The sequence below is a fragment of the Chamaea fasciata genome, unplaced genomic scaffold, assembly GCF_029207755.1.
Source record: "Chamaea fasciata isolate MVZ Bird 193981 ecotype frontalis unplaced genomic scaffold, bChaFas1.0.hap1 SCAF_552, whole genome shotgun sequence".
Lineage (NCBI taxonomy): Eukaryota > Metazoa > Chordata > Aves > Passeriformes > Sylviidae > Chamaea > Chamaea fasciata.
Window position 1 is genome coordinate 29,708 of NW_027094637.1, and position 24,049 is coordinate 53,756.

The 24,049-nt window shown below is 57.6% G+C and overlaps 3 long non-coding RNA genes across 4 annotated transcripts; all 3 read right to left on the reverse strand.

The window, feature by feature from the left end:
* Positions 1–3,342: 3,342 nt before the first annotated feature.
* On the reverse strand, positions 3,343–4,380 carry LOC136305650 (uncharacterized). Its single transcript, XR_010725386.1, has 3 exons — positions 4,316–4,380; positions 4,030–4,181; positions 3,343–3,915 (listed from the first exon to the last, which is right to left on the reverse strand). It is a non-coding gene; the product is annotated as an uncharacterized lncRNA (long non-coding RNA).
* A 2,196-nt stretch (positions 4,381–6,576) lies between these two features.
* LOC136305649 (uncharacterized) lies at positions 6,577–7,958 on the reverse strand. The gene is made up of 2 exons (XR_010725385.1): positions 7,890–7,958; positions 6,577–6,825 (listed from the first exon to the last, which is right to left on the reverse strand). It is a non-coding gene; the product is annotated as an uncharacterized lncRNA (long non-coding RNA).
* Positions 7,959–9,928: 1,970 nt separating this feature from the next.
* Positions 9,929–11,640, reverse strand: LOC136305647 (uncharacterized). Of its 2 annotated transcripts, none has more exons than XR_010725383.1 (5): positions 11,196–11,640; positions 11,076–11,117; positions 10,816–10,985; positions 10,675–10,737; positions 9,929–10,581 (listed from the first exon to the last, which is right to left on the reverse strand). It is a non-coding gene; the product is annotated as an uncharacterized lncRNA (long non-coding RNA). The 2 variants fall into 2 exon arrangements; XR_010725384.1 differs by having other exon boundaries at positions 10,659–10,737.
* Positions 11,641–24,049: the final 12,409 nt, after the last annotated feature.

The following is a 24,049-nucleotide window of genomic DNA, read 5'->3' on the forward strand; positions in this document are numbered from 1 at the left end:
CACTTGATCCCGCCCTTTTTCTCCCCTCACGTTTTTCGCACTTTTTCGTGGGGAACGACCCCTGAGGGGTCCTGTGGAAGGATTCTGGAGGTCCGAGGGGTGAATTTGGGGTTTGGAGGGAGGTTTTGGGGGGTCCCAGGGATGGATTTGGGGGTTTTTGGGGGTCCAAGGGATGGATTTGGGGGTCCCGGGGTGGATCTGGGGTCCTGGGGAGGTTTTGGGGGTCCCAGGGGTGGATTTGGGGTTCATAGGGAGGGGTTTTTGGGGGTTTTTTGGGGCCTCAGGGCTGAATTTGGGGTCCGGGGAGAGGTTTTGGGGGTTTTTTGGGGTCCCAGGGGTGAATTTGGGGTCCGGGGAGGGGTTTTTGGGGGTCCCTCACCTGCAGGGCATCGCGGGGGGTGGCAGGGGAGGGGGCAGCGGGGGGGGCCCAGCGCCCACCCCCCCTTGGGCTTCAGGAGGGCGTCGATGAGACCGAAACAGCTCGGGGGGGGGGGGGGGGGGTCAAAAACGGGGGGGGGTCACGGGCTGGAACCCCCCAGTGCCCCCCAAACCACCCCCAGGGCCCCCCCGACCTCCAGGAGCCCGCAAAACCCTCCTCAGGTTCCTTTGATGCCTCAAATGGGCCGCCCAAACCTCCCGAAGCCCCCCCAAAAACACCCACAGCAGCCCCTTGAGACTCCCCGCAGACCCCCCAAACCCCTCCAGGACAACTCGGGACCCCCAGGACCCCCAAAATCCGCCCCCCCCCTCCCCCTGAGGCCTCATTTGACCCGCTCCACGTTGCGGACAGGCACCAGCTGATCAAGCCACAAGCACCAGCACCTGCGGGACTGGGATGGACTGGGAGCACTGGGAGGGTGATCAGAGGGAACTGGGATGGACGGGGAGTGGACTGGGATGAACTGGCAGGCGTGTGGGGGTCGATGGTGGGCACACGGTGCCTTACTGGTCTGTACTGGGATGGGTCTAATGGCCCCAGGGGAGGGGGTGTGGCCACACTGGTCCAGACTGGGAGGGGTGTCACCATGGCGCCGGAGGCGGAGTCGAGGATACGAGCGAGGCAGGGACACCTAGGGGACAGCCAGGGCACCCCAGGGACAGCCAGGGCCCCCCAAGGGACACCTAGAAGACAGCCAGGGCCCCCTCAGGGACAGCCAGGGCCCCCCAAGGGACAGCAAGGGGACCTCCAGGGACACCAAAGGGACAGCCAGGGCACCCCAGGGACAACTACGGGAAAGCCAGGGCACCCCTACGGACACCTAAAGGAAAGCCTGGGTACCCCAGGGACAGCCAGGGCACCCCAGGGACACCCAGGGCACCGCCAGGGACAGCTAGGGGACAGCCAGGACACCCCAAGGGACACCTAGGGGACAGGCAGGGCACCCCCAGGGACACCTAGGGGACAGCCACGGCACCCCAGGGACACCTAGGGGACAGTCAGGGCACCCCCAGGGACACCTAAAAGACAGCCAGGGCAGCCCTGGGACACCTAGGGGAAAGCCAGGGCACCCCCAGGGACTCCTAGGGGACAGCCAGGTCACCCGCAGGCACGCCTTGGGGAATGCCAGGGACGTCTAGGGGACAGTCAGGGCACCCCGAGAACAGCCAGGGCCCCCACAGGGACACCTAGGGGACAGTCAGGGCACCCCCAGGGACACCTAAAAGACAGCCAGGGCACCCCAGGGACAACTAGGGGACAGCCAGGGCACCCCCAGGGACACCTAGGGGACAGCCGGGGCATCCCAGGGACAGTCAGGTCCCCCCAAGGGACACCTAGGGGACAGCCCGTGGACCCCAAGGGACACCTAGGGGACAGCCAGGGCACTCCAGGGACACCTAGGGGACAGCCAGGGCGCCCCCAGGGCCACCTAGGGGAAAGCCAGGGCACCCAGAGCTCCAAGTGCTCTCCAAGGCAGGCTCAAAACCCTTACCAACGATTGGCTTTAATAAAGCAACTCACACAAAGTCACCAGCACCACACGGTTGGTCTGTAACGGCTGCAACAAAATATGCCCTCCTGGAAGCAGTTCAGCACTTACTGATCACTTCTTTGTTTTGGCACTTCCCAGCCAGGGCCTGCGGGGCCTCCTGCAGATGCAGGTCTTCGCTGACAAGGCTCCACTTGTGCAGCAGCAGCAGGATTAGGGGCAGGAGCAGGAGCAGCTCCCTGAAATTTTAGAAAATATTAGAAAAATACAGGCAAAAATCTCACCTCTGTCCTCCCCTAAGAACATCCCTAGGACATCATCCCAGTTTTTCCCAGCTAGGAGCTGCAAGGAATTCAGGCAGGGGAATTGACATCAGGGAACAGCTTTGTAAAGTCAAAGGCAGAAAGAGAAGATCCACCAGCAAAGGGCAGGAAAGGGGAAAGGTTTCTGAAAACATTTCTGCAGTCTAATTAATAATTATTTCTGCTTCCCCAGCGAGAAGAACACAAACTCACAGCCATTCAGGCCTGACAGTCCCCTGCAGCCAGAGCTCAGCACACATCCACAGAAGCAAGTCCAGCATCTGAAAGAAAAAAAAAAAAAACAACAACAAAAAAACACAATCAAACCAGAAGGAAAAGGTGATTTCTTTGGCTTCAAAGTTATTTCAAGTTCTTAAAGCCCAACACAGCTGATAGGAGAAGCAGAGTCAGGGCTCCTGGCCGACAGAGGGTGTTTTCCCCCCCAGGGGACTGCAGAGGAATTGTCTGGGACTTGGACTGTCCCTCGGGGTGACACCAGTTGCTGTGACTTTTATCATTCCATATGTTTGACTCCCAAAACTTCCCAGCCCAGGGGCTTGAGCTGACAGGGCAGCACAAAGATTGTTCTCTGTGTGGTGCCCAGATTTGGGGTTCACTGTCACCTTTGCTAGTTTAGATGAATTATACCCACGGCCCCGAATTCCCTGCTCAGTTCCTGCTGCAATAACCTCACAGTGCCTCACAGAGCATGGATATTCCCACGCAGAGCTGCTGCTTGAATGCCAGACGTGTCAGGAACCAGCAGAGCTTCCAAGGAAGCTCAGCAGGATGGGGACAGGATAGGTTTCTATTCCATAGATTTGGTTAATTCTAACCCTCATCCCCTGGGGGTCACCTGTCAGATTTCCCTGGAATTCAGCCACCCCCTGAGCTCGGGCTCCAGGTGATGTTTCAGAGCAGGAGAAGGCACTGGCCGGCCTGTGCTGAGGCAGCCCCTGTGCCCTCGGGAGGACACAGCTCCCTGCAGGAGCTCAGCTCCTTTCCGAGCCCCAGCAGTGGCCTCTGCAAGTGCCTTTCCCTCAGGCAAGGGATGCCCATCCCTGCCTTCAGCACACCTCCAGTGGGACCCACCTGCAAAAGCTTTCCATCACTTCTGCACTCCGGCTGGCTCCCTGGAAAAGTCCAGACTTCATCCAAACGAAACTCCATCCCACTCAAACCTTTGATTTTGAGGCATCTCCGAGGGCCGTTGCTCTGGATTTAATTTCTGTGAGGGAGGAGCACCTTGGCTTTAATGCTGCCGATGGGTGATGTCCTCAGGCTGAAAGGGAGGGGATTTGGGGTGGCCAGGACATCCCTGGCAACTGTGTGGGAGCTCCGGGAGGTGGGAATTGCTGTCTGAGCCCCTCTGCAGACAGCCCGAGCCGCCGTTCCCGGGCAATGCCAGCTGTTCCCTGGGGAGCTCTTGGGCTGTGGGTGCCTCTGTCCGGGCTGCAGCATCTCCCCGTGCCCGGTGGGAGCAGCCCCTGGCCGAGGAGCCGCGGCAGCCCCGGGGCCGTGTCCGTGCCAGCCCCGAGCCCGGCCCCGGGCCCTGCGTTTGGCCGCCGCTGCCACGGGCGGGGCCCCGCAGGCACAGCTCCTCCCCTGCACATCATCCCAGGGCTGCTGGCCCCGCTGGGGCTGCCGGCCTCCTTCCTCCCTGCGCCTCCGGGCACCCGGGACACCTGCAGGAAACCCCGAGGGACACTGCAGGCGGCACGGGGGGGCACCGAGGCCTCCGGCCAGAAAAGCAGCCCCGGCCTCAGCAGCTGCCATCAGTTTGGCCCGGCAACACTCACCTGCAGGAAACGCCCCTGTGCGGGTGGGACGGGCCCTGCCTCTCTCCAGAACTTTGGCCGTGGAAGAAGGGAAGCCTCAGGACTTGTCCTGCTCCTTTCCGCCCAGAAAGAGACTTTGTGTAAGTACTTTTACGGCAGCTGTTGAGTAAATCCTGGAAAGGACAGGAAATCAGCGTCACTGGAAGAGCTTTGTGCTGTCGTGAGCTGCCAGCCAGTTCTGCCCTCGAGCCATTCCAGGGGCTGCTGTGTGAAGCAGCTTTGGCAGAGAAGGCGGCACTGCACTTACCTTAGTGGGGCCAAGCGTTGCCATCCTATGGAGGTCCATCCCCATAATGCAGAGATTGGTTCAGCTGCTTGGAGCAGAGTCTGGGTAATGCCAAGGTGCTAAGTTCGATTCTCAAACGGTCCGTCTGCTTGAGAGTCAGATTTTAGGATCCCTCTCAGGCTCAGTATATCCTGTGACCTGGAAATAAGAGGAAAATTCTCGGCTGAGTTTTAATAAAACAGCTTTTGCCATTGCAGGGTGTGAGCTGCACTCGGTGATTTTCGGCCGCGATGAGCCCCACGAGCATTCCGCCCTTCCTTGCCGCCATCTTGGTTGCGTCTGAGGCCACTTCCGGTCCCGCCGGCATCTTTTTTGCGGCATCGCTAAGGCCCCCGGCAGGTGTTTATACAGACGCCTGACTAAATCCACGAATCCGAACCCGGAGGCGGCGCGGATGAGCACATGGCCGGTGTCTGCACACCTGGAAACGCCGCGGAAAATTGCACCCGGGCGGCGCTGTAGTCGGGGTTTTTGTAAAGGCATCTGCGTAAACGCCTACAGGGTCCTTATTTTTCCCGCCCTTTTGGCCGCCCTTTTTGGAAGGTCGGGCGCCTCGCGCCTCGGCGCCATTTTGTGAGGGGCGACGCGTGACTTCCGCTTTTCCTTGCCGCCATCTTGGTTGCTCCTGAGGCCACTTCCGTCCCGGCCGCCATGTTCTTTGTGGCTCGGCATAGGCCTCCGCCAGGTGTTTACACAGACGCCTGACTAAATCCACGAATCCGAACGCAAGCGCGTCGCGACTGAGCACACGGCCCGTGTCGGCACACCTGGAAACGCCGCGGAAAATTGCGCCCGGACGGCTCCGGGGTCCGGGTGGCGCGCGCAGGCAGCCGGCTGCCACGCGCCCGGGCTCCTTGCCTTTTTCCCTCCCTTTCGGCCCCGAGCTGCGGGCGGGCGGGCGGCAGCGCCGCCCCCGAGCTCACAATGCGGGGCTGCCACGCGCGTCGGGGACGGGCGGGGGGGGACAGCTGCACTACCGCTCTTTGCCCACAGGGTGGCAGCACTGCCGCACGGCTCCGGCGGGACGGTCATGGGGGACAGCTGCACTACCGCTCTTTGCCCACAGGGTGGCAGCATTGCCGCACGGATCAGGCGGGACGGGCGGGAGGGACAGCTGCACTACCGCTGTTTGTCCACACGATGGCAGCAATGCCGCACAGATCAGGCGGGACGGGCGGGAGGGACAGCTGCACTACCGCTCTTTGCCCACAGGGTGGCAGCATTGCCGCACAGATCAGGCGGGACGGGCGGGAGGGACAGCTGCACTACCGCTGTTTGTCCACACGGTGGCAGCATTGCCGCACAGATCAGGCGGGACGGGCGGGAGGGACAGCTGCACTACCGCTGTTTTCCCACACGGTGGCAGCATTGCCGCACAGATCGGGCGGGCCGGGCGGGGGGGAAGCTGCACTACCGCTCTCTGCCCACAGGGTGGCAGCACTGCCGCGCGGCGGCGCGGAGCGGAGCCATAAACGAACGTGCCCAGAAATGCCCTTCCGAACAGCCTCCGGAATAAATGGCCCAAAAGACCCCCGAGCACACCTGCGAGAACCCTGCCAGCAACCAGACCGAAACAAAAAAGCCTTTCGTTCAGGCTCTATTTCAATATTTTTTATCTTTGTGATTCTGATATTTACATTAATCATTACAATTCAGCTTTTATATTATGTACATTATACATCATGTATTATGTTTATTATACTATTATATTTATTATATATATTAAGTATAGAAAGTTATATATAAAATAATTTATTATTTATTATGTAATGTTATAAATAATAATACATTTCATTGAAATATCATGATTATGTACATTATAGATGTTTATATTATGTATATTATATATATTTATAAAACGTGTAGTATGTAATAATATATTGTGTATTTATTATTTATATTATTTTTCATATCCTATACTTTTTGTTATTTTTCTTTTTCATTATTTTTTAATTCGTTTGTTTATATTTTAAACGATATTTTACACTAGATGAATTCATTAACCTAACACATCAGAAACACAATTAATTTGAATTAAATGAGCCTGGTTTTCTAAGGGGTAAAGTTTTAATCTTTATTCAAATAATATGGGCATGTTTTCTCTTTCTCTATGGTTTTTTTTTGGTGGGTTGCGGGGGAGTTTAGTTTGTGGGTTTTCTTTTTTTGTTCGCTTTGTTTTGGAGTTCTTTGCTAATAAACAAGCAGGGTCGGAGAGTTCAAAATAAAACGTCTACTTTGTTTTTATTGCCCCCTCTGAAATGCGCCTCGACAGCCTGGACAGCAGGCTGCTGCTGGTAACACTGTGCACGGGTAGGAGGAGACCTGGTCGGGGCTGGGAAGGAAAAAACGGCACCACGGTGGTCACAGCTTTCTCCCTTCAGGAGTTTTATGGAGCAGAAAATACAGAGCTTTTGCCAACTGCGCTCTCTATGACATCCCGACGTCCAGCGGGCACGGAGGTCATTTCTCATCTTTCTTGCCAACAGCCAAACCCCCAGGCGCCCGGGGGAAGAAAGAGTATGGGGAAAAAAAAAGGAACAAAGAAAACATGAAAAAATAAACCAAAACTATAGAAAATAATAAATAAAATTAAAATACCAAAAGAAAAAAATTTCAAAGTAACAAAAAAGTGGAAAAAAAATTTAAACAAAAAATTAAAATAAAAAACTAAAAGTAGTTTTAACAAGTAAATAAATAGCTAAAGAAAAAAATATAAAAATTAAAAAACGGAAGAAAAAGTCTTTGAAAAACCACAAAACGCAACATGAGAAACCACAACAAAAGAGCATAAAAATACAAAAATAACAAGAAATAAAATACAAAATTAAATAAATGCAGCTTTCACCTCCTGCCACTGCCTAAAAAAGCACCATGGCTTTCCTCAATTATGCAGCAATAAGGGAAACAAACCCAGTGCCCCCCAGAACAGAAGGTTTTCTAGACAATTCCCACTTTTGCTTGGAAACAAATTCTATTTTAGTGGGAAGCTCATTTTGGACAAACACCCAAATGTGCCAAGGTAGGAAAGAACCAGCCCCTTGTGTCCAAGGAACAGCAGCTAGGCCTGGATTCAGGTTTTAATGGCATTTATGTAATTAAAAATGCAGTAAATTGAACTTTACAAAGAGATGAATCATGGCAAATAAATACTTCAACGTTTTCTTGGGAATTCACAGAATTTTGTGGAGATGGTGCTGGACAATTCCTGATTTACCAACATTAATTGGGTAAATTTCCTTGGAAATGTGCTCTACAAGGTGCAAAAATTCCAATTAGGATGGAAAATTGGAATAAATAAATATTCCCTTACTAAAATCAGAGAGAAAATCAGAGTTATTCCTTCAAATAAAAGGAAGGAATAACATCTAAATCCAAGCTTGCCCGGAAAACAAGCTCAGGAATTTCTAACATTGAAAACTTTTGCAAGAGTCATGAAGTTGGTGAAAGTTCATGGAATGATGATTTAAAATCTGCTTCCTCTGCTCTAATTTAAAGGGAAGTGGGAATTCAACAGGTCCAGTTACTCCTATCCAACCTTGGACTGGGATAAGGCCTTCCAGTGGCTTCACTTCCTACTGGCTCTCTCCTTTTTGCCCACAACCTGGAAGAGGAAAAGCAACAGGAATAAAGTCTCAAACAGGATGGCCTTGGTCCAGGCAGACTGAAATGCAGCTCCCAGGGAGGGAGGCCAGGCTGTGCCTCGGGGAGCTCCGGGAATCTGGGATTGCCCGTGGGATTCAAGGGCTGGAAAAGCACACCCACCTGCCAGGTTCAGTGCTGGGACCGAGCAAGGCCGGGGCTCGGGGGCAGCAGTCAGAGCTGGGACTGCAGGAGAACACCCCAAACCCGGGTTAAACATCCGGCACGACACGCAGCACGCTCCGGGAGAAACTCGGGTGGGAGAAGCCCCGGGATGCTCCACGTTCCTTGCCCTTGGCAGCTGTGCCAGGGCCTCCATCAGAATGCTGACCTCACCGTGCAGCTCCTACAAAATAGGAGAACTTATGGGAATCGCCCAGCAATCCATGGACTTCCAGTTATTAAGAACCACAGCTGCAGCGAAAGGTGTACAAACGCTACTGCAAACCAGCAGGGCTGAGGAGACGCAGGGATTTATTCCCGAGGGGACACAAGGATCCCTCAGCCAGCCAGGATTTCTCCCAGGCTCTTCCCACTGCTCTCTGAGGACACAAACAGCAGTTTTTCCCTGGAGTTCCCCTTTCCAACAATGCCAAGACTCATGTTCTCCTCCAACCCCAGGTTCAGGAAGGAAAGTAGGAATATTATCACTGCACAGACTGTCCAGGAGGGTGTGACTGAGGCAGCAGCACCAGCTCCCACTCCACTGCTGCTCTGGATTCCTGAGCAGCTCCTTTCCATCCTGCCCTTCCCAGCACCATTCCCTGGGTGCCATGTCCACAGACACCTTCTCCATGCAGCTTAAAACCCACAGACACCAACAGAAAGGAGATCAAAAATCAATTCACATGCTGCTAGTCAGAGAGAATGGGAGAGGCCTAAAAATCTGCATTTATTTTAGAACACTAGAGCAATTTCTTCATGACCCTGACTATCAGTGATGGGCAGATAAACACCTTCTTTAACTTACTACCTGCAAAAACATCAAGTTTCAAGTTTAGTAAAGATAAAATTTTGCTGCAAAAATAAAAGAGGTGGGATGTTGGTGTTAGTGCTTTAACCTTCGGACATTAGCGGGTATTTGTAAAACAAATTCATTATTGAAGCAGCTAACTTGAAAATAAGGGGGTTTTACAATAAAGTTGACCAAAAAAGAGTCTCAAAATTAAGATATAGGTTGCACAAATATTTAAGAAAAAAAAAGTTGTCTTTCGTGCATATAACCTGCCAGCCTCTCATGTCTTCAGTCCTTACCATTTATTTTTACCAAGGTGATGACTAAAACCTTGTCAAAAGCTCAAAAAAAAAAACAATCCAGGACAAGGCAGGTGTTTTCCCAAGTACCCCCAGTGTGGAGCTGTGTCAGCCACAAGTGTTTGCTCCCTCAGCCCAGCCCGGAGCAGGCTCCAGCTGCTGCCCAGGGGGGTTACCAAGGGACTCACCTGTTTCAAGCTGTAAATGCAGGTGGCCTGCACTGGAGTGCCAAAAAATGTGAAATATGTGACTCTCACCTTGAATAGCGATCGATCTTCTCAGGGGAGCCCCTCACCCAGGATGGGGGGCTCTGCCACGGATTTCATCCCTCTGCATCTGAAAGAAAGTTGGGACAAAAGTCAGAGTGCTGCAGGATACCTTGACAGCTCCACACATCTTGTGGCAATCTAGGAATACCCTCTACAGTCTAACTACACCCCACATCACAAATTTCAAGCCCCCAGCACTATTACCCTCGTACCCCTACACCCAGACTGAGCAGCAAGGCAGAGCAGCTCCAGGCCAAACACACACCAACACCCGTGACACAGCACAGGACAAACGAGGGGACACAACAGGGACAGAAAACTCTGGGCAAGAAGAATGACCCTGAGGGTCCAGAGAACTCAGAATGAGATGACCGAGGTGAGACTGAAGGTGAGCTGGCCAGGCTCAGAGAACCCTGCAGGAACAAGATGCCATCGGGATGACTTATCCCAAGAAATGCAGAGATGGATGCCCGAGAACCCTACGGTCAGAATCCTCGACCTGTCTTTGCATTCTCACAAGACCTAACCCGCCGGAATGGATCAGGGCGGTGCACGGCTGTCAGTACAGCTCAGAACAAGACCTGAAAAGGCATCGGACTGGATGCTTGTGAAGAGAGATGGATTCTGATGAGTGTCCGAGCAGCTGAGACAAAGGCACCTGGCTGAGGAGCACAGAGATCAGAAATGCTAAGACTGATGCCAGAGGTTTTGACAGGCCCCTCAAAGGACGAAAGGAAAAGACAAGACACCAAACAGACACAGAGTGCACAACAGACAAGTGACACAACACACACCAGGACTGCTCTGCCCGGCACACCTCAGCACTGAGATGAAAAATGAGACTTTCCCTTAACGTAGCCTAAGGGGTCACATCTTGGTGCCCCCAACTCCAAATCTGACTTAAAAAACCCCTCCCGGTGATCCCTGCCCTGGCATCCTGCTTTCATCACCCTCCACTTATCTCTCAGGCATCCAGGGAGGCAAATCCCTGCCAGGTGCAAAGAAGGCCGCCTCTCCCTCCTCGGGGAAACTCCTGCTGTTGCTGGGCTGTTGTCTCTTAGTCAGCTACAACAAAGAAAACCAAACACGAATGCGTGATCTTAGCAGCCCATCACCCAAAACCCGACAATTCTGCTACTCACTGTCTCCTAAGCTTGCCTGTGTCCTCGGCCCCGCGCTTCAGCTGCGCTCAGAGGCCAACGCCGGCGTCGCAGGGTCTGCCTGGGTAAAGAGCAGACAAGGTGACGTGGCAGCGCTGGAACTTGAGGGGACCATCCCTCCTTCTCCTCCCTGACTCACCTCAACTCCTCGCCCGTTATCCAAGACTACCTGGATGGGGCCTTCACAAGGAGAAGATCAAGGCTCCATCACAGACTCCTGGAATGCTCCCGGAGGGCTCACGGGTGAGGTGACCCGGGTCTGTCGTCCGGTTGGTGAGAGGGGAGCTCGGCCTCCTGCGAGTGGACTCCCTAAAACACACAATAACGGAGGCTTAGAGTTGCACCAGCGAGTGAGGCTTGAACAATAGCAACTGCTTCTGTCTACCCATCACTGCTCACCTCGCCCACGTCAGCTTGACTGCTGAGATCCGGCTTCACCTCCTAAAAATAAAGACAAAGAACAGAGATGTAACACAGCCATCATTTACACCTCCCCTGCAAACAGAAACAGTGACCGACCTTCTCAGGGGAGCCCCTCACCCAGGATGGGGGGCTCTGCCACAGATTTCATCCCTCTGCATCTGAAAGAAAGTTCGGACAAAAGTCAGAGTGCTGCAGGATACCTTGACAGCTCCAGACATCTTGTGGCAATCTAGGAATACCCTCTACAGTCTAACTACACCCCACATCACAAATTTCAAGCCCCCGGCACTATTACCCTCGTACCCCTACACCCAGACTGAGCATCAAGGCAGAGCAGCTCCCGGCCAAACACACACCAACACCCGTGACACAGCACAGGACAAACGAGGGGACGCAACAGGGACAGAAAACTCTGGGCAAGAAGAATGACCCTGAGGGTCCAGAGAACGCGGGATGAGATGACCGAGGTGAGACGGAAGGTGAGCTGGCCAGGCTCAGAGAACCCTGCAGGAACAAGATGCCATCGGGATGACTTATCCCAAGAAATGCAGAGATGGATGCCCGAGAATCCTACGGTCAGAATCCTCGACCTGTCTTTGCATTCTCACAAGACCTAACCCGCCGAATGGATCAGGGCGGTGCACGGCTGTCAGTACAGCTCAGAACAAGACCTGAAAAGGCATCGGACTGGATGCTTGTGAAGAGAGATGGATTCTGATGAGTGTCCGAGCAGCTGAGACAAAGGCACCTGGCTGAGGAGCACAGAGATCAGAAATGCTAAGACTGATGCCAGAGGTTTTGACAGGCCCCTGAAGGGCTAAGGGAAAAGACAGCACACACAAGACACCCAAGACACAGAGTGCACAACAGACACAACACACACCAGGACTGCTCTGCCCTGCACACCTCGGCACTGTGATCCAGAATGAGACTCTCCCTGGATGAAACCTAAGGGGTCACAGCTTAGACATCCCTGTCTTCAAACCTGACTCAAAAAACCTTGCTAGTGACCCCACACTCTTCTTTCATGCCCTCTACGGCTCTGAGCTCGCCACTTATCTCTCAGATGTCTGGGGAGGTGCATCCACGCCGGGTCCCAAAGAAGGCTGCCTCTCCCTCGGGGAAATTCCTGCTGTGACCAGGCTGGTGTCTCCTCGTCAGCTACAATAAAGAGAACTAAACGTGACCCTGTGCTCTTAGCAGCACATCAGCCAGAAACCAGCAATTCTGCTACTCACAGTCTCCTAAGCTTGCCTGTGTCCTCGGCCCTGTGCTTCAGCTGCGCTCAGAGGCCAACGCCGGCGTCGCAGGGTCTGGTCTAAAAATAAAGACAAAGAACAGAGCTGTAACACGGCCACCATTTACACCTCCCCTGCAAATCAAAACAGTGACCGACCTTCTCAGGGGAGCCCCCTCACCCAGGATGGGGGGCTCTGCCACAGATTTCATCCACCTGCATCTGAAAGAAAGTCAGAACAACAGTCAGAGTGCTGCAGGATACCTTGACAGCTCCACACATCTTGTGGCAATCTAGGAATACCCTCTACAGTCTAACTACACCCCACATCACAAATTTCAAGCCCCCGGCACTATTACCCTCGTACCCCTACACCCAGACTGAGCATCAAGGCAGAGCAGCTCCCGGCCAAACACACACCAACACCCGTGACACAGCACAGGACAAACGAGGGGACGCAACAGGGACAGAAAACTCTGGGCAAGAAGAATGACCCTGAGGGTCCAGAGAACGCGGGATGAGATGACCGAGGTGAGACGGAAGGTGAGCTGGCCAGGCTCAGAGAACCCTGCAGGAACAAGATGCCATCGGGATGACTTATCCCAAGAAATGCAGAGATGGATGCCCGAGAATCCTACGGTCAGAATCCTCGACCTGTCTTTGCATTCTCACAAGACCTAACCCGCCGAATGGATCAGGGCGGTGCACGGCTGTCAATACAGCTCAGAACAAGACCTGAAAAGGCATCGGACTGGATGCTTGTGAAGAGAGATGGATTCTGATGAGTGTCCGAGCAGCTGAGACAAAGGCACCTGGCTGAGGAGCACAGAGATCAGAAATGCTAAGACTGATGCCAGGGGTTTTGATAGGCCCCTCAAAGGACAAAAGGAAAAGACAAGACACCAAACAGACAGAGTGCACAACAGACAAGTGACACAACACACACCAGGACTGCTCTGCCCGGCACACCTCGGCACTCTGATCCAGAATGAGACTTTCTGTAGCCTAAGCGGTCACTTCTTGGACATCCCTGTCACCAAAAATGACTCAAAAAATCCCTCCCGGTGGCCCCTGATCCCACACCCCGCTTTCAAGCCCTCCCTGGCTCCGAGCCCTCCACTTATCTCTCGGACGTCTAGGGAGGTGAATCCACGCTGGGTGGCAAAGAAGGCCGCCTCTCCCTCAGGGAAATTCCTGCTGTTGCTGGGCTGTTGTCTCCTACACAGCTACAATAAAGAAAACCAAACATCAAAGCATAATCTTGGCAGCCCATCACCCAAAACCCGACAATTCTGCTACTCACTGTCTCCTAAGCTTGCCTGTGTCCTCGGCCCCGTGCTTCAGCTGCGCTCAGAGGCCAACGCCGGCGTCGCAGGGTCTGCCTGGGTAAAGAGCAGACAAGGTGACGTGGCAGCGCTGGAACTTGAGGGGACCATCCCTCCTTCTCCTCCCTGACTCACCTCAACTCCTCGCCCGTTATCCAAGACTACCTGGATGGAGCCTTCACAAGGAGAAGATCAAGGCTCCATCACAGACTCCTGGAATGCTCCCGGAGGGCTCACGGGTGAGGTGACCCGGGTCTGTCGTCCGGTTGGTGAGAGGGGAGCTCGGCCTCCTGCGAGTGGACTCCCTAAAACACACAATAACGGAGGCTTAGAGTTGCACCAGCGAGTGAGGCTTGAACAATAGCAACTGCTTCTGTCCACCCATCACTGCTCACCTCGCCCACGTCAGCTTGACTGCTGAGATCCGGCTTTACCACCTAAAAATAAAGACAAAGAACAGAGATGTAACACAGCCATCATTTACACCTCCCCTGCAAATCAAAACAGTGACTGACCTTCTCAGGGGAGCCCCCTCACCCAGACTGGGGGGCTCTGCCACAGATTTCATCCCTCTGCATCTGAAAGAAAGTTCGGACAAAAGTCAGAGTGCTGCAGGATACCTTGACAGCTCCACACATCTTGTGGCAATCTAGGAATACCCTCTACAGTCTAACTACACCCCACATCACAAATTTCAAGCCCCCGGCACTATTACCCTCGTACCCCTACACCCAGACTGAGCATCAAGGCAGAGCAGCTCCCGGCCAAACACACCGGCCGTGACACGGGACAGGACAAACGAGGGGACACAACAGGGACAGAAAACTCTGGGCAAGAAGAATGACCCTGAGGGTCCAGAGAACTCGGAATGAGATGACCGAGGTGAGAAGGAAGGTGAGCTGGCCAGGCTCAGAGAACCCTGCAGGAACAAGATGCCATCGGGATGACTTATCCCAAGAAACGCAGAGATGGATGCCCGAGAATCCTACGGTCAGAATCCTCGACCTGTCTTTGCATTCTCACAAGACCTAACCCGCCGGAATGGATCAGGGCGGTGCACGGCTGTCAGTACAGCTCAGAACAAGACCTGAAAAGGCATCGGACTGGATGCTTGTGAAGAGAGATGGATTCTGATGAGTGTCCGAGCAGCTGAGACAAAGGCACCTGGCTGAGGAGCACAGAGATCAGAAATGCTAAGACTGATGCCAGAGGTTTTGACAGGCGCCTGAAAAGACTAAAGGAAAAGACAAGACACCCAAAAGACACAAAGTGCACAACAGACACAACACACCCTGGGACTGCTCTGCCCTGCACACCTCAGCACTGTGATCCAGAATGAGACTTTCCCTTATTGTAGCCTAAGGGGTCACATCTGGGACATCCCCATCTCCAAACCAGACTCAAAAAATCTCTCCCGCTGACCCCTGCCCTGGCACCCCGCTTTCATCCTCTCCCTAGTTCCGAGCCCTCCACTTATCTCTCAGATGTCTGGGGAGGTGAATCCACGCTGGGTCCCAAAGAAGGCCGCCTATGCCTCTGGGAAATTCCTCCTGTCACTTGCCTGCTGTCTCCTAGTCAGCTACAATAAAGAAAACCAAACATCAAAGCATAATCTTAGCTGCACATCAGCCAAAAACCAGCAGCTCTGCTACTCACCGTCTCTTAAGCAGGACCGGGTCCTCGGGCCCCGTGTGTGCTTCAGCTGAGCTCGGAGGCCGACGCTCGCAGCGCCAAAGCCTTAGAGGCATTACTGGCACTGAGCCCACCCACCGTGGCCTCCATTAGGGCTGTGAGCATCCCCAGTTAGAGCAGGACAGGAACGCAGGGTGGACATCCCCGGTGAACCTCAACCCTGCGGACTCGGCCCCACCACTGTCACTTCCTGCCTGGCCCTAGCTTAGGGTTACTGCCTGCACCTCTCAGGACTTCTGGCATTGCCTTGCCATTAGGATTACTGCCTGCACCTGCTCTCAGGGAAACAGTGTTGGCAGCAGCGCTGTGAGGACCGGGATACCTGTACTCTGACTTGTATCCTAGGCTGTACCCCTGATTTTCACTGTGTGTTCTCTAGTCCTTCAGTCCTTTACCTCAGCCTCTGTGTGAATCACTGTAACCTCCCCCCTTCTGAACCCTGCTTCTTCAGAGCCCTAGACCTTGCAGCCGGGGACGCTCTGCACCGTTAGGGTCCCAAGAGCTGTCCCGCACGCAGGACAGGTACATCCACAGTTGTTCCCTGCCTACCCTAAGAAACGTGGCCCTGAGACAGGGCAGAGGCTGACAGAGCCGAACTCTTTGCGGTGGCAAAAGGCACGAAGCCTTACCAACCGCCGCCTCGAGAGGGAAATCAGGAGCACTTCCACCGGCTGCGGAGAGACAGGGAATCCCAGGGTGGGTGGGGCGGGAAACCCCCGTTATCCCCAGCCCTGCTGGATCCTGCTCCCCACTATCGCTTCCTGCCTGGCCCTAGCCTGACAGCGTCTGCACATGTCAGAGCTTCTGGTGTGTTCCTGCACTAGGGCTGCTGCCTGCACCTGCTCTCAGGGGAAGTGTGCTGGTAGCAGTGCTGTGAGGGCCGCTACACCTGTACTCTGACTTGTATCCTAGCCTGTTCCCCTGGTTTTCACCGTGTGTCCTCTAGTCCTTGAGTCCTTTACCTCAGCCTCTGTGTGTGTGGCTACACCTCCCCCCTTCTAAACCCAACTTCTTTAGAGCCCTACACCTCGCAGCCAGGCCTTCTGGCATTGTCCTGCATAAGGGCTCCTGCCTGTACCCGCACTCAGGGAAACGGGCATGTCTTTAGGGCTACTCCTTCGGGTTTGGGTTGGGCTGGTACACCTGTACTCTCAATTGGCACATCTTGGACATCCCTATCTCCAAACCTGACTCAAAAACCCCTCCTGACAAGTCCTGACCCAGCACTCCACTTTCATCCCCTCTGTGGCTCTGAACCCTCCACTTATCTCTTGGACGTCTGGGGATGAGAATCCATGTCGGGTGCCACAGAAGGCCGCCTCGCCCTCTGGGAATTTCCTGCTGTCACCGGGCTGCTGTCTCTTATTCGGCTACAAGAAATAAAACAAACATCGATGTATGATCTCAGCAGATCTGTTGGCCAATCGGTCAGGGCGTAAGACAAGTGGACCACCTCAAACACACAAACAATAACATAAGCTGAAGAGTTACACCGGAAACACCACTACACTTAACTGCATAAATACATAAATTTTCAAACAGACAACCCCAAAAAAATTCCAGCAAAAAAAGCCAACTCTTATCACCCCCAGTCAAACTACTGAATATAATAAAAACAACCCCACGTCCAATCCCCTCAATAATACTCCAGAACATATACCCAGAGCGCCCCCAAAGTTAAAGACCTCCCGCTAGCCAAATAAAAAGGAAAAAGCCCATGTCTTGCAACCTATATTAATTCATTAACTTAAAGCTTTAAAAATAAACATTAAAGTTTAAACCTTTAGATAACACTAGCACACCATAGACGCCAATCCCATCACTACATGCCAAACCAAAACTTATTTCAACCTTTTGTGCTGCTGCTGCTCGGCACAAAGGTTTGTCCCTCAGCACCTCCTGAAGTAATGTTCCACGCCCAAGGCCTCCCCCAGCCCCTGTGAGATGAACTCACCATCCTTCCATGAGCCTCACCTGGGAGCCCAGCATAAACCCCTCTCCTCCCGCAGCTCCGTGCCAAACTGAGCTCGGGCTCCCCTCTTAAAGCAGTGCTGGCAGGACCCGCCCCCTCGTTATCCTTTACAGCTTACACCTGTCCCCTCATCAGTGTGACAGCTCTCACCTGGGGCTGCTCTGTCCCCTCAATCAGCCTGTGACAGCTCTCACCTGGGGCTGCTCTGTCCCCTCAATCAGCCTGTGACAGCTCTCACCTGCAGCTGCTGCCAGTCCCTGCTGCTCATTTCCTGGACATTGCACTGTGTGCACTGACACGCTGGGGCACCGGGCTTTCCTTGCTGTGAATAAGGATCCCTCTTCTCCTGCACGTGCCCAAGGCTGAAACTGGGATTCCACCTCCTAAATTCCGTTTGTGTGAGGTTCACAATTCCTAAGGAAATTTCCCAGCAATCGTTACCCTTCATTTACATTTTCTCCTTTGGAATCATTACTACCTTGTCTTTCTGTGCAAGGGTTTCCAAACGTTCATTGGGAGTTCAGTAGCCGGGTTGGCTTGTTTATAACATAGCTGACAATCCCAGGTTCAATCCAAACACCCAGAGATACAGGGAAATATGGAGACAGTTTATAAATACTGCCCACCTCTGACCCTGAATTCTTCATCGCACATCCTTGGAGCAGATTTACTCCATCCTTTCTTCCCAGCAGCACCTCTCCAGCACAAATCTCACTTCTCACACCTGTTTCTTCCCACAAACCAAACAGAAATCTACTACAGGGCGAGGCGGGGAGGGGCAAGGCCGGTCTCGGCGCAGAGCCCCCGGGCCCTCAGGGCGGGCCGGGGGGACCGGAGCAGAGCCCGGGCCGGGTTGGAGCCGGAGCCGGTCTGAGGGCGGAGGCCCCGGGCCCTCAGCGCGGGCCGGGGGGCGGGCGCGATTCCCGGGGCCCGCTGTCCAATCAGCACTGCCGATGCCTCAGCGAGCCCGCCAATCGCGGGGATTCAAAAGGGTGGCGGAAGTAGCTGCTGCTCTATGGGCTCGGTGAGGAACGCCCCGGTGGGGTCCCGGCGCCGTGCACTTGGGACCCGCCCCGCGCCCCTGAAGCCGCGCCCCCGGTACTGCCCGGCCCCGGCTGCCTCCGGGCCCGCCTCACAGAGCCCCGGCTCCGCCCCGGCCCCGCCCCGAGCCCGCCCCGGCTCTGCCCCTGCTCCGCCCCGAGCCCACCCCGAGCCCGCCCCGGCTCCGCCCCGAGCCCGCCCCGGCTCCGCCCAGAGCCCGCCCCGGCTCAGCCCCGGATCCGCCCCGAGCCCGCCCCGGATCCGCCCCGAGCCCGCCCCGGATCCGCCCCTAGCCCGCCCCGGCTCCGCCCCGAGCACGCCCCGGCTCCGCCCCGAGCACGCCCCGGCTTGGGGGCGGGACCATCGCCCGCGACCCCGCCCCGCCCCTCGCAGCTGAGCCGAGCCGAGCCGAGCCGAGGTTGCTCGCGGCCCTGCGAGGAGCCAGGCGGGGCCGGGAATGGGAGCGGGCGTTCTGGTTCGGGTCCTGTCAGTGTCGGCTGCGGCTCCCGAGCGGTGCGGCCCCCCCCGGCGGGCGGGCTGTGGGTCTCGGGGCCTGAGGCCCAAGCTGGCGTTGCGGTCGGGATCGGGACCGGGATCGCTGCGGGCGGCAGGAGCCGCTCCTGCTCCGCCTGCAGCCGGAGCTGCGCTGGGGTCCTGCCGGGGCTCTGGGCACGGGAGGACGGCGGCGGCGATTTCCTCTGATAACCTCTGATATCGACCCCCCCACAGCATCATTGATCCCCACCCGAGTGTCACTGACCCCCCCAATGTCATTGATGCCCCCCCAATATTCCATTGATCTTCCCTCAGCGTCACTGACCCCCCCCAATATTCCACTGATCTCCCCACTTGATCCCGCCCTTTTTCTCCCCTCATGTTTCCCGCCCTTTTTCTCCCCTCACGTTTCCCGCCCTTTTTCTCCCCTCACGTTTGCCGCACTTTTTCGTGGGGAACCACCCCTGAGGGGTCCTGTGGAGGGATTCTGGAGGTCCGAGGGGTGAATTTGGGGTTTGGAGGGAGGTTTTGGGGGGTCCCAGGGATGGATTTGGGGGTTTTTGGGGGTCCAAGGGATGGATTTGGGGGTCCCGGGGTGGATCTGGGGTCCTGGGGAGGTTTTGGGGGGTCCCAAGGGTGGATTTGGGTTTCATGGGGAGGGGTTTGGGGGATTTTTGGGGCCTCAGGGGTGAATTTGGGGTCCGGGGAGAGGTTTTGGGGGTTTTTTGGGGTCCCAGGGGTGAATTTGGGGTCCGGGGAGGGGTTTTTGGGGGTCCCTCACCTAGAGGGCGTCGCGGGGGTGGCAGGGGAGGGGGCAGCGGGGGGGGCCCAGCGCCCACCCCCCCTTGGGCTTCAGGAGGGCGTCGATGAGACCGAAACAGCTCGGGGGGGGGGGGGGTCAAAAACGGGGGGGGTCACGGGCTGGAACCCCCCAGTGCCCCCCAAACCACCCCCAGGGCCCCCCCGACCTCCAGGAGCCCGCAAAACCCTCCTCAGGTTCCTTTGATGCCTCAAATGGGCTGCCCAAACCTCCCGAAGATCCCCCAAAAACACCCAAAGCAGCCCCCAGGACTCCCCCCAGACCCCCCAAAACCCCCCAAACCCCTCCAGGACAACTCGGGACCCCCAGGACCCCCCAAAATCCGCCCCCCCCTCCCCCTGAGGCCTCATTTGACCCGCTCCACGTTGCGGACAGGCACCAGCTGATCAAGCCACAAGCACCAGCACCTGCGGGACTGGGATGGACTGGGAGCACTGGGAGGGTGATCAGAGGGAACTGGGATGGACGGGGAGTGGACTGGGACGAACTGGCAGGCGTGTGGGGGTCGATGGTGGGCACACGGTGCCTTACTGGTCTGTACTGGGATGGGTCCAATGGCCCCAGGGGAGGGGGTGTGGCCACACCCGTCCAGACTGGGAGGGGTGTCACCATGGCGCCGGAGGCGGAGTCGAGGATACGAGCGAGGCAGGGACACCTAGGGGACAGCCAGGGCACCCCCAGGGACACCTAATGGACAGCCAGGGCAGCCCAGGGACAGCCAGGGCACCCCAGGGACACCTAGGGGACAGGCAGGGCACCCCAGGGACAGCCAGGGCACCCCCAGGGACACCTAGGGGACAGCCAGGGCACCCTCAGGGACACCTAGGGGACAGCCAGAGCACCCCAAGGACAGCCAGGGCACCCCAGGGACACCTCGGGGACAGGCAGGGCACCCCCAGGGACACCTAGGGGACAGCCACGGCACCCCAGGGACACCTAGGGGACAGCCAGGGCACCCCAGGGACAGCCAGGGCACCCCCAGGGACACCTAGGGGACAGCCAGGGCACCCCAGGGACAGCCAGGGCACCCACAGGGCCAGAAAGGGCACCCCCAGGGCGCCCCAGGGACACCTAGGGGACAGGCAGGGACACCTAGGGGACAGACAGGCCATGCCCAGGGCCACCCAGGGCACCCACAGGGACACCAAGGGGACACCCAGGGCACCCCTAGGACACCCAGGGCACCCCCAGGGACACCTAGGGGACAGCCAGGGCACCCCAGGGACACCCAGGGCACCCCCAGGGACAGCTAGGGGACAGCCAGGGCATCCCCAGGGACACCACAGCACCCCCAGGGACACTTAGGGGACAGCCAGGGCCCTCCCAGGGACACCTAGGGGACAGCCAGGGCTCCCCCAAGGACACCTAGGGGACAGCCAGGGCACGCCAGGGACACCCAGGGCACCCCCAGGGACACCTAGGGGACCTCCAGGGCACTCCCAGGGACACCTAGGGGAAAGCCAGGGAACCCCAGGGACGCCCTGAGCACCTCCAGGGACACCTAGGGGACAGCCAGGGTACTCCAGGGACACCAAGGGGACAGCCAGGGCACCCCCAGGGACACATAGGGAACAGCCTGGGCACCACAGGGACACCCAGGGCACCCCCAAGGATACCTAGGGGACAGCCAGGACACCCCAAGGGACACCTTGGGGACAGCCAGAGCACCCCCAGGGACACCTAGGGGACAGCCAGGGCACTCCCAGGGACACCTAGGAGACAGTCAGGGCACTCCAGGGACACCTAGGGGACAGCCAGAGCACCCCAAGGACAGCCAGGGCACCCCAGGGACACCTCGGGGACAGGCAGGCATCCCCGGGGACACCTAGGGGACAGCCAGGGCACCCCAGGGACAGCCAGGGCACCCACAGGGCCAGAAAGGGCACCCCCAGGGCGCCCCAGGGACACCTAGGGGACAGGCAGGGACACCTAGGGGACAGACAGGCCATGCCGAGGGCCACCCAGGGCACCCACAGGGACACCAAGGGGACAGCCAGGGCACCCCTAGGACACCCCCAGGGACACCTAGGGGACAGCCAGGGCATCCCCAGGGACACCCAGGGACCCCAGGGACAGCTAGGGGACAGCCAGGGCATCCCCAGGGACACCAGAGCACCCCCAGGGACACTAAGGGGACAGCCAGGGCACCCCCAGGGACACATAGGGGACAGCCTGGGCACCCCAGGGACACCTTGGGGACAGCCAGGGCAGCCCTGGGACACCTAGGGGACAGCCAGGGTACCCCCAGGGACAGCCAGGGCACCCCAGGGACACCTAGGGGACAGGCAGGGCACCCCAGGGACAGCCAGGGCACCCCAGGGACACCTAGGGGACAGCCAGGGCAGCCCTGGGACACCTAGGGGACAGCCAGGGTACCCCCAGGGACACCTAAAGGAAAGCCTGGGAACCCCATGGACAGCCAGGGCACCCCAGGGACAGCTAGGGGACAGCCAGGGCCCCCCCAGGGACAGCCAGGGCCTCCCAAGGGACAGCAAGGGCACCTCCAGGGACACCAAAGGGACAGCCAGGGCACCCCAGGGACAACTATGGGAAAGCCAGGGCACCCCTACGGACACCTAAAGGAAAGCCTGGGTACCCCAGGGACAGCCAGGGCACCCCAGGGACACCCAGGGCACCGCCAGGGACAGCTAGGGGACAGCCAGGGCACCCACAGGGACGCCCAGGGCACCCCCAGGGACACCTAGGGGACAGCCAGGACACCCCAAGGGACACCTAGGGGACAGCCAGAGCAGCCCCAGGGACACCTAGGGGACAGCCAGGGCACTCCCAGGGACACCTAGGGGACAGGCAGGGCACCCTAGGGACAGCCAGGGCTCCCCCAGGGACAACTAGGGGACAGCCAGGGACCCCCAGGGACACCTAGGGGACAGTCAGGGCACTCCAGGGACACCTAGGGGACAGCCAGGGCAGTCTCAGGGACACCTAGGGGACAGGCAGGGCACCCCAGGGACAGCCAGGGCACCCACAGGGCCAGAAAGGGCACCCCCAGGGCGCCCCAGGGACACCTAGGGGACAGCCAGGGCCCCCCAGGGACACCTAGAAGACAGCCAGGGCCCCCTCAGGGACAGCCAGGGCCCCCCAAGGGACAGCAAGGGCACCTCCAGGGACACCAATGGGACAGCCAGGGCACCCCAGGGACAACTACGGGAAAGCCAGGGCACCCCTACGGACACCTAAAGGAAAGCCTGGGTACCCCAGGGACAGCCAGGGCACCCCAGGGACACCCAGGGCACCGCCAGGGACACCTAGGGGACAGCCAAGGCAACCCCAGGGACACCAACGGGACAGGCAGGGCACCCACAGGGACAGCCAGGGCACTCCAGGAACAGCCAGGTCACCCCCAGAGACACCTAGGGGACAGCCAGGGCACCCTCAGGGACACCGAGGGGACAGCCAGGGCACCCCAGGGACAGCCAGGGCACCCACAGGGCCAGAAAGGGCACCCCCAGGGCGCCCCAGGGACACCTAGGGGACAGGCAGGGACACCTAGGGGACAGACAGGCCATGCCCAGGGCCACTCAGGGCACCCACAGGGACACCAAGGGGACAGCCAGGGCACCCCCAGGGACACCTAGGGGACAGCCAGGGCACCCCAAGGGACAGCCAGGGCACCCCCAGGGACACCAAGGGGACAGCCAGGGACCCCCAGGGACAGCCAGGGCACCCCAGGGACACCTAGGGTACAGCAAGGCACCCCAGGGACACCCTGGGCACCCCCAGGGACACATAAGGGACAGCCAGGGCACCCCAAGGAGAGCCAGGGCACCCCCAGGGATAGCCAGGGCATCCCCGGGGACACCTAGGGGACAGCCAGGGCACCCCAGGGACAGCCAGGGCACCCACAGGGCCAGAAAGGGCACCCCCAGGGCGCCCCAGGGACACCTAGGGGACAGGCAGGGACACCTAGGGGACAGACAGGCCATGCCCAGGGCCACCCCGTGCACACATAGGGACACCAAGGGGACAGCCAGGGCACCCCTAGGACACCCAGGGCACCCCCAGGGACACCTAGGGGACAGCCAGGGCACCCCAGGGACACCCAAGGCACCCCCAGGGACAGCTAGGGGACAGCCAGGGCATCCCCAGGGACACCAGGGTACCCCCGGGGCCCCCCCAGGGACAGACAAGGCACCCCTAGGGACACCTATGGGACAGGCAGGGACTCCCAGGGACAGCCAGGGCACCCCCAGGGACACCTAGGGGACAGCCAGGGCACCCCAGGGACGCCTTGGGGACAGCAAGGCACCCCAAGGACACCTAGGGGACAGCCACGGCACCCCAGGGAAAGCCAGGGCACCCCAGGGACACCTAGGGGACAGCCAGGGACCCCCAGGGTCCGCCATGGCA